Source organism: Physeter macrocephalus, unplaced genomic scaffold (assembly GCF_002837175.3).
Source record: "Physeter macrocephalus isolate SW-GA unplaced genomic scaffold, ASM283717v5 random_354, whole genome shotgun sequence".
Classification (NCBI taxonomy): Eukaryota; Metazoa; Chordata; class Mammalia; order Artiodactyla; family Physeteridae; genus Physeter; species Physeter macrocephalus.
The window spans coordinates 48,213-56,565 of record NW_021145623.1 but is presented as its reverse complement, the minus strand read 5'-3'; positions in this window follow the sequence as shown (position 1 = coordinate 56,565).

Sequence of the window (8,353 nt, the reverse complement as noted above, 5' to 3'; positions counted from 1 at the left end):
CCTCATCACACCGCTTTGACCTGGGGATCCCCCCCGTCCCTTTTCAGATGAAGAACTGAGGCATGGAGACCGGTGATCACAGGCCCCAAATTTCAGAGCAAGTGAGAGCACAGCCAGGATTTGAACCCGGGTCTGTAGGGTTCAAAACCGAAAGCCTGTGTGACATAAGGGGAAGGTGCATTTGTGCTGCCCTTACCCCATGTCCGAATGCCCTGGACAGGGCACTACCTACCCCCCAAGTCACCCTCCCTTACATGACCAATCCACAAACGCTTACGGGCACCTGTCGTATGTTAGGCCCTGGGCCACGCGCGGAATAGGAAGAGTATCTCAGATATGAATGGAACAAAGTCTTCTCCCTTGAAATAGAGTGTAGGGGAAGTGGGAGGGACAGAAGGACATTTATTTCCTGTGCATACACCAAACGCTTCGGAGGGACCATTTCAGCTGATCCTCTGAATACCGCAAGTTGGTAGGATTTAAGAGCCCCATTTTTCAGAAAGGAAACTGAGGCCCAAAGAAGTTAATTCACTTATCCAAGGATATACAGGGAGAAAGTGGTGGAACCAGGATAAAGTCCCAGATTATGCTAAAACTTGCTGGAATGGCCCCCAGAGACCTGAACAAAGTGCTGCTGTGAGGTTGGGAAGGAGTGGTAGCTGGCAGCTCAAGGACCCTTGAGTGGAGGGGGAGAAATGAAAGGACGTGGACAGATGGGTCTCAGCACCTTTCTGGCCTCAGTCCTCTTGAGCCGGCTCCAAGGCTGATATCACCAGGGTATCTGACACCACCAGCTCAAGAAAAGAGGTGACCAGATCCCACATGTCTTAGTATCTAGTGAATCCCACTCAAAGCATCTCATAGACATACCTCACCCCGTGGATATCTGGTCAACCCTAAACCCTTGTGTCCTCTGGTTGACCTTACCCAAGTAGCCCATCTGGTTGATCACACTAGTCTAAATCTTGGGTATAAGAGGCAACTCTCACATCTGATGGTTAAGCCTAGGGGAGGAGAGGCTATTTCCAAAGATATCTGGCAAAAGTGGGATCATTGTCATATCAAAATGCCTGCATGCTGTGTGTACACCTTTCACTCTCCTACTCTGCAGTGCACTACAGGGGCTGTGACAACCCCACAGCAGGCAAGGGAAGAAGGGAGGAAATGCTGGGTGGAGGGACTGGCATGAACAAAAGGCAGGAGGCACAGGGGATTCAGGGAAAAGCAAACAGTTGAGTACGGGTGCGTGTGGAGAGCAGCAGAGCTGAGGCCAGAGCAGGGGTTTGATCAGGAAAGACCTTAAGTACCAGGTGAACAGCTCAGCCTTCATCTGGGAGGCAAAGAGGTGCTGTTACAGGGTTTAGAGGACAGGGATGATGTGATTCAATGTTGTTTAATGGTGGCCAGTGTAGAGGATGGCCATCAAGAGAGCATGAGACTGGAGGCAGGGAGGCTAGTGCCAAGGCCGCTGCAACCATCCAGAGAGGTGATGGGCCTAGATTAGGCTGCAGCTGTGGAAAGGGAGAGGAAGGAGATAGTCGGGAGAGACGTCAAAGAGACAGAATCAAGAGTTGTTGCTGATGGATCTTGATGTGGGGCGACGGGAGGGGAGGAGGCAAAAATGAGGCTCAGGTTTCTGGTGTGAGCAGCTGATAGGACAGCCTTGAGAGGGGAGGACTGGGCAAAAGGCAAAGGGGAGGAAGGCCACCTGGGCACCCGGGTCACGTGAGGGATCTCAGGGCACATGGTGCTGTTCCTCCTGCGGGCTCCGTATTTTACAGTTTTCAAAGGGCTGTCGATCCACAGACTCCCTGGAAGCCACCGCCTGCCAACAACCTGTGAGGCCAACCCCGTTTCTCTCGGAGAGAAAATTCAAGGCTCAGAGAGCAGCAATGACTGATCCAAGTGGGTGATGGAGCTAGCTATTCTGCCTTCGATATCCAGGCTTTTCTCCTGCACCCAAGGGGCCTCCCAGTCACCAGAGGTTTGTAAGGAGATGTCCAGGGAAATGGGAAATCAGGGGAGAGGCTGGGGCTGGAGACAGAGAGAGGGAAGGCATGGAGTAGACAAAGTCACTCACGGAGAGGGCATCAAGAGAGACAAGAAAATCACCTGGGCCGAACCTTAAGAATCGGCAACCTTCAAGAGCTCAGCAGAGTGAAGACGGCTGCCATGTCCTGCCCCCAGGCCACCGCACACGGCCGTGTGTCACGCACCAGGACCTGCTTCAGACAAGTAAGCTCCCCCATTCATTAAACCATTGATGTCTCTGTTGCTGACTCTGGGCTCTTTCTTTGGTCTTGAAGCTGGGCAAGCACAGGCCTTGTAGGCCTGTGGGGTGCAGCCCAAGAGGTGCACATAAACGACCATCTTCCCGAGCCCATCTAGGAGGGATGAGAAACCGACAGTCTGGCTATCCCTACATGCAGAACCCAGCTCCTGCCTACATTCCAGCTCATCTTGCCTGGCCTCCTCATCCGTCGGTGGGGCTGTGGCCTCCTCAGTGGCCAGTGGGGCTCCCAGCCAACGAAGCAGCAGTGAAAACTCTCACGCAGCATCTCCAGGGACACTGTGGGCTTCAGTCAATAGCCCAGGCCTTCCAGCCGAAGCTGATTCAAAAATGTGAAAGGATTTTTCTAGAAATGACAAGATGCTGTACATGGAGAGTTGGATGTTACTTGGTTCCTCTATTAGAAACAGTTTGGTTACCTTATTGTGAAAGTGAGTCCTACGGTATTTCAGCAAAAGGTATTCATGGCAAAAAAAAAAAAAAAAAGAGTTGAGCCAAAGAGGCTAAAATGATGTGAGCAGAGAAGTAGAAGAAAGATCAAGAGACTGCTGGGGGGCCGACCTGGGGAAGGCCAGGCTTCCAGGAGAAAGTGGCCAACAGTGTTGTGAAGGGAGGACTGTTTTTCCTGCACTGCCCACACCTTGGGGGCTGGGGCAAAGCTCCAAGGAGACTCTGACTGTACTTCAGTACTGTGGAGTGCCGGACAAAGGTCAAGGGTAATTGTTCTGGTCCTGGCTCTGCTACCACCTCTCCAGGTGACGTTGGACAAATCCCTTTCTCTCTTGAGACCCCTGTTTCTCTCTCTATCTAATAAGAGGGCTCCAGTTTCTGGAAGCATTCCTTTATTTGTTCAATTAATTCAAGAAATATTTACTGAGAACTGCTATGTGCCAGACACTGTCCTAGGAATTTGGGAGACTTCAGTAAACCAAAAAGATAAAGGTCCAGCCTTCCTAGAGCGTAAGGGACTGGTCAATAAGCAAAAAACATAATGAAAGTCATGATATAGTTTATTAGGTGAGTATAAGTTTTATGAAAAAAGGAAGAAAAAGGTAGATATGGGTAAGAGGAGTAGGAAGTGCTAGAGTTGGAGAGTTGGTGCAGATTATTAATTTTAAATAGGGTAGTCAGGTAGTGCTCACTGAGAAGGTAATATCTGAGGAAAAGAGTTCAAGGGGATATGACATCCCTGTAGGTATCTGGGGGAAAAGCTTTCCAGATAGAAGGAACAGCCACTGCAAATGCCCTAAGGTCTGAGATACTAAAATCTTCCTATTATTAAACATTTAAAAAATCCTAGATTAAAAAAATATGGAAATGGATAAGTCTTAAAAAAAGTAGAGAAATCCTCAAATTGGGAACATGAGACCAATGAGGAACCCACACTGAAGCTGTGAGATGCCACGCAGACACCTACAGCTCAGGTAACATAAAGTCTATGGCCCACATAGGGCAGAGAGCCAAATGAGTCAGAGATCATCCTGCATAAATTATGGACTCAGGAAGGGCTACATCACAGAAAAAAAAGGTGAATTTAGGGCTTCCCTGGTGGCGCAGTGCTTGCGAGTCTGCCTGCCGATGCAGGGGACACGGGCTCATGCCCCGGTCCGGGAAGATCCCACATGCCGTGGAGCGGCTGGGCCCGTGAGCCATGGCCGCTGAGCCTGTGCATCCGGAGCCTGTGCTCCGCAACGGGAGAGGCCACGACAGTGAGAGGCCCGCGTACCGCAAAAAAAACAAACAGTAGCGACAGCACCAAACGCTAGCAAGGATGCAGAGAAACTGGATGACTCATACATTACTGGTAGAAATGTAAAATGGTATAGCTCCTCTGGAAAACAGGTTGACAGTTGTTGTTGTTGTTTTTTTAAAAATAAAGCTACACATGAACTCCTGGAACTAATAAGAGAATTTAGCAAGGTTGCAGCATACAAGGTTAATATATAAAAGTCAATTGCTTTCCTATACACCAGCAATGAACAAGTGGAATTTGAAATTAAGAAATTCAATACCATTTACACTAGCATCTCCCAAAAGGTATTACTTAGGTATAAATCTAAAATATATATATACAAGATCTTTATGAGGAAAATTCTAAAACTGATGAAAAGAAACTGAAGAACTAAATAAATGGAGCGATATTCCACATTCATGGATAGGAAGAAAACACTGTCAAGATGTCAGTTCTTCCCAACCTGATCTATAGGTTTAATACAATCCAAATCAAAATCACAGCTAGTTATTTTATGAATATTGACAAACTAACTCTAAAGTTTATGTGGAGAGGCAAAAGACCCAGAATATCCAACTCAATATTGATGGAGAAGAACAAAGTCAGAGAACTGACACTACCCAACTTTAAAACTTACTATAAAGCTGCAGTAATCAAGACAGTGTGGTATTAGTGAAAGAATAGACAAATAGATCCATGGAAAAGAATTGAGAACCCAGAAATAGAACGATACAAATATAGTCAACTGGTGTTGGAGTAAAGGCAATACAATGGAGCAAAGATAGTCTTCAAAAAATGGTGCTGGACCTCTGAGCTTTGTGACCATGAGAGGAGTGGGATAGGGAGGGTGGGAGGGAGGGAGACGCAAGAGGGAAGAGATATGGGAACATATGTATATGTATAACTGACTCACTTTGTTGTAAAGGAGAAACTAACACACTATTGTAAAACAGTTATACTCCAATATAGATGTTAAAAAAAAAATGGTGCTGGAACAACACCCACAGGAAAAAAAAAAAGAGTATATACACTGACCTTATACCCTTCACAAAAATTAAGTCAAAATGGATCATAGACCTAAATGAAACATGGAAAATTATAAAACTCCTACAAGACAACATAGGAGAAAACTTAGATGATGTTGGGTGTGGTCATGACTTTTTAAATACAACATCAAAGACGTGACCTGTGAAAGAAATAATAAGCTAGACGTTATTAAAATTAAAAATATTTGCTCTATGAAAGACAGTGTCAAAAGAATGAGAAGACAAGCCACAGACTGGGAGAAAATATTTGAAAAAGACATGTCTAATAAAGGACTGTTATCCAAAATATGCAAAAAATTCTTAAAACTCAACAATAAGAAAATGAAAAATCCAATTTAAAAATAGGCAAGAGGGGAATTCCCAGGGAGTCCAGTGGTTAGGACACTGCACTTTCACTGCCAAGGGCCTGGGTTCTCTCCCTGGCTGGGGAACTGAGATCCCACAAGCCTCATGGCGCGGCCAACAATAATAGTAATAAATAAATGAAAATAATTAAAAATAGGCAAGAGACCTGAACAGACACCTTACCAAAGAAGATATATAGATGGCAAGTAAGCATATGAAAAGGTGTTCAACATCATATGTCATTAGGAAATTGCTAATTAAAACAATGAGATACCACTACCCACCTATTAGAATGACCAAAATTCAAAACATTGAAAACACCAAATGCTGATGAGGATGTGGAGCAATAGGAACTCTCATTTCATTGCTGGTGGGAATGCAAAATGGTAGAGCCACTTTGGAAGACAGTTTCTTACTAAACTAAACATACTCTTAGCATATGATCCACCAGTTGCACTCTTTGGTATTTACCGAGATAAACTGAAAAGTCAGGTCCACACAAAAACTCCACACAAATATTTATAGCACCTTTGTTCATAATTGCCAAAACTTGGAAGCAACCAAGATGTCCTTCAATAGGTGAATGGATAAATAACTGTGGTACATCCACACGATGAAATATTATTCAGTGCAAAAAGGAGATGAGCTATCAAGCTCATCTTGAAAAGACATGGAGGAAACAAATGAATATTACTAAGTGAAATAAGCCAATATGAGAAGTCTTCGTACTGTATAATTCCTACTATATGACTTTTTTGGGAAAGGCGACTATGGAGACAATAAAAGGATCAGTGGTTCCCAGAAGTTGGAAATGGGAGGGTTGACTAGGCAGAGCACAGAGGATTTTTATGGCAGTGAAACTACTCTGTATGATACTATAATGATATACATGTCATGCACTTGTCCAAACCCATAGAATGTACAACACTCAGAGTAAATCCTAATATAAACTATTCACTTTCGGTGATAATGATGTGTCAATGTAGATCCATAGATATAACAAATGTAACATTCTGGTGGGGTATTTTGATAGTGGGAGAAGCTGTACAAATGCAGGGGCAGGGGGTAAATGAGAATTCTCTGTACTTTCCACTCAATTTGCTGTGAATCTAAAATTGCTCTAAAAAATAAAGTCTGTATTTTTAAAAAACTAAACATGCTATCCCCATACAACCCAGAAATTGCACTCTCGTGGGCATTTATCCAAGAGAAATAGAAACTTAGGTTCACACAAAAACCTGTATATGAATGTTCATAGCAACTTTATTGATAATAGCCCCAAACTGGAAACAATTCATGTCCTTCACTGGGTGAATGATTAAACAAAGGGGTACATCCACACCCTGGAACACTATTCAGTAATAAAAAGGAACAAGCTATCGATAGTGTAACAACTTGGGTGAATCTCAAGGGAATTTATGCAGAGAGAAAGAAGCCAATCCTAAAAGGTTACATACTATGTGATTCCATTTATATAACATTTTCGAAATGGCAAAATTATAGAAATGGAGACTAGATCAGTGATTGCCAGGGGTTAGGGATGCTTGATATCGTGGGGAGAGAGTCTGAGAGGGAGGTGGATGTGGCTAAAAATGGGAAATTCTTTTTTAGGGGATTCTTCTGGAGATGGAACTGTTGTGTATCTTGATGGTGGTGGATACATGAACCTACACGTGTGATAAAACTGTATAGAACTGAAAACACACACACACACACACACACACACACACACAAATGAGTACAAAACTGGGGAATTCTGAATAAGATTGGTAGATTGTATCAATACCAACATCCTGGTTGTGACATTGTATTATACCTTTGCAAGATGTTACCACTAGGAGAAACTGGGTAAAGAGCACACAGGATCTCTCTGCATTATTTCTTACAACTGTATGAGAACCTACAATTACCTTGCAATTAAATGTTCAATTATTTTGCAATATATACAAATATCAAATCATTATGTTGTACACCTGAAACTAATATAATCTTATATGTCAATAAAAAGTGAATTTAAAAGTTTAATTTAAAAATAAGCTATAGTAATTAAGACAGTGTACCATTAGTACACAGATAGACAAGTAGATCAGGAGTACAGAACAGAGAGTACAGAAAACAGACGCACACATATATGAACACCTGGCTATTGAGGTGACCCTGAAATTCAGTGGGGAAAAGGATATGTATTTTTCAATTAAAAAATATTTACAAAAAAAGTATACTTATTTTTTATTTTCAATAAATAGTGCTGTCAAAACTGGCTATCCATATGAAAAAGAAAAAAAGATTTTTGACCCTTACCTCACAAAAAAATTAATTCAAGATGGAGGATCATAGATCTGTATGTGGAAACTGAAACAATAAAAGTTCCAGAAGAAAATATGGATACATATCATCATTTTGCAAAGATTTCTGAAAAAGTATAAGAAATACTAATGATAAGAGAAAAGAATGATAAATTAGACTTTACTGAATTTGAACCTTTCATTTAGGAGAGGTCAAAGCAAGCCTCAGAGTGGGAGAAGGTGTATTTTCAATACGTGTATCCAAGGAAAGGCTCATATCCTGAACAAAGAGCTCCTATGAATCTATAAGGAAGAGACAGACAACCCACTTTTTAAAAAAAATTTTTTTTTAAATTTTTTTTTGCGGTACGCGGGCCTCTCACTGTTGTGGCCTCTCCCGTTGCGGAGCACAGGCTCCGGACGCGCAGGCTCAGCGGCCATGGCTCACGGGCCCAGCCGCTCCGCGGCATGTGGGATCCTCCCGGACCAGGGCATGAACCCGTATCCCCTGTAACGGCAGGCAGACTCCCAACCACTGCGCCACCAGGGAAGCCCTGATAACCCACTTTTAAAAACACACATCAGGGGCTTCCGTGGTGGTGCAGTGGTTGAGAGTCCGCCTGCCGAGGCAGCAGACACGGGTTCGTGCCCCGGT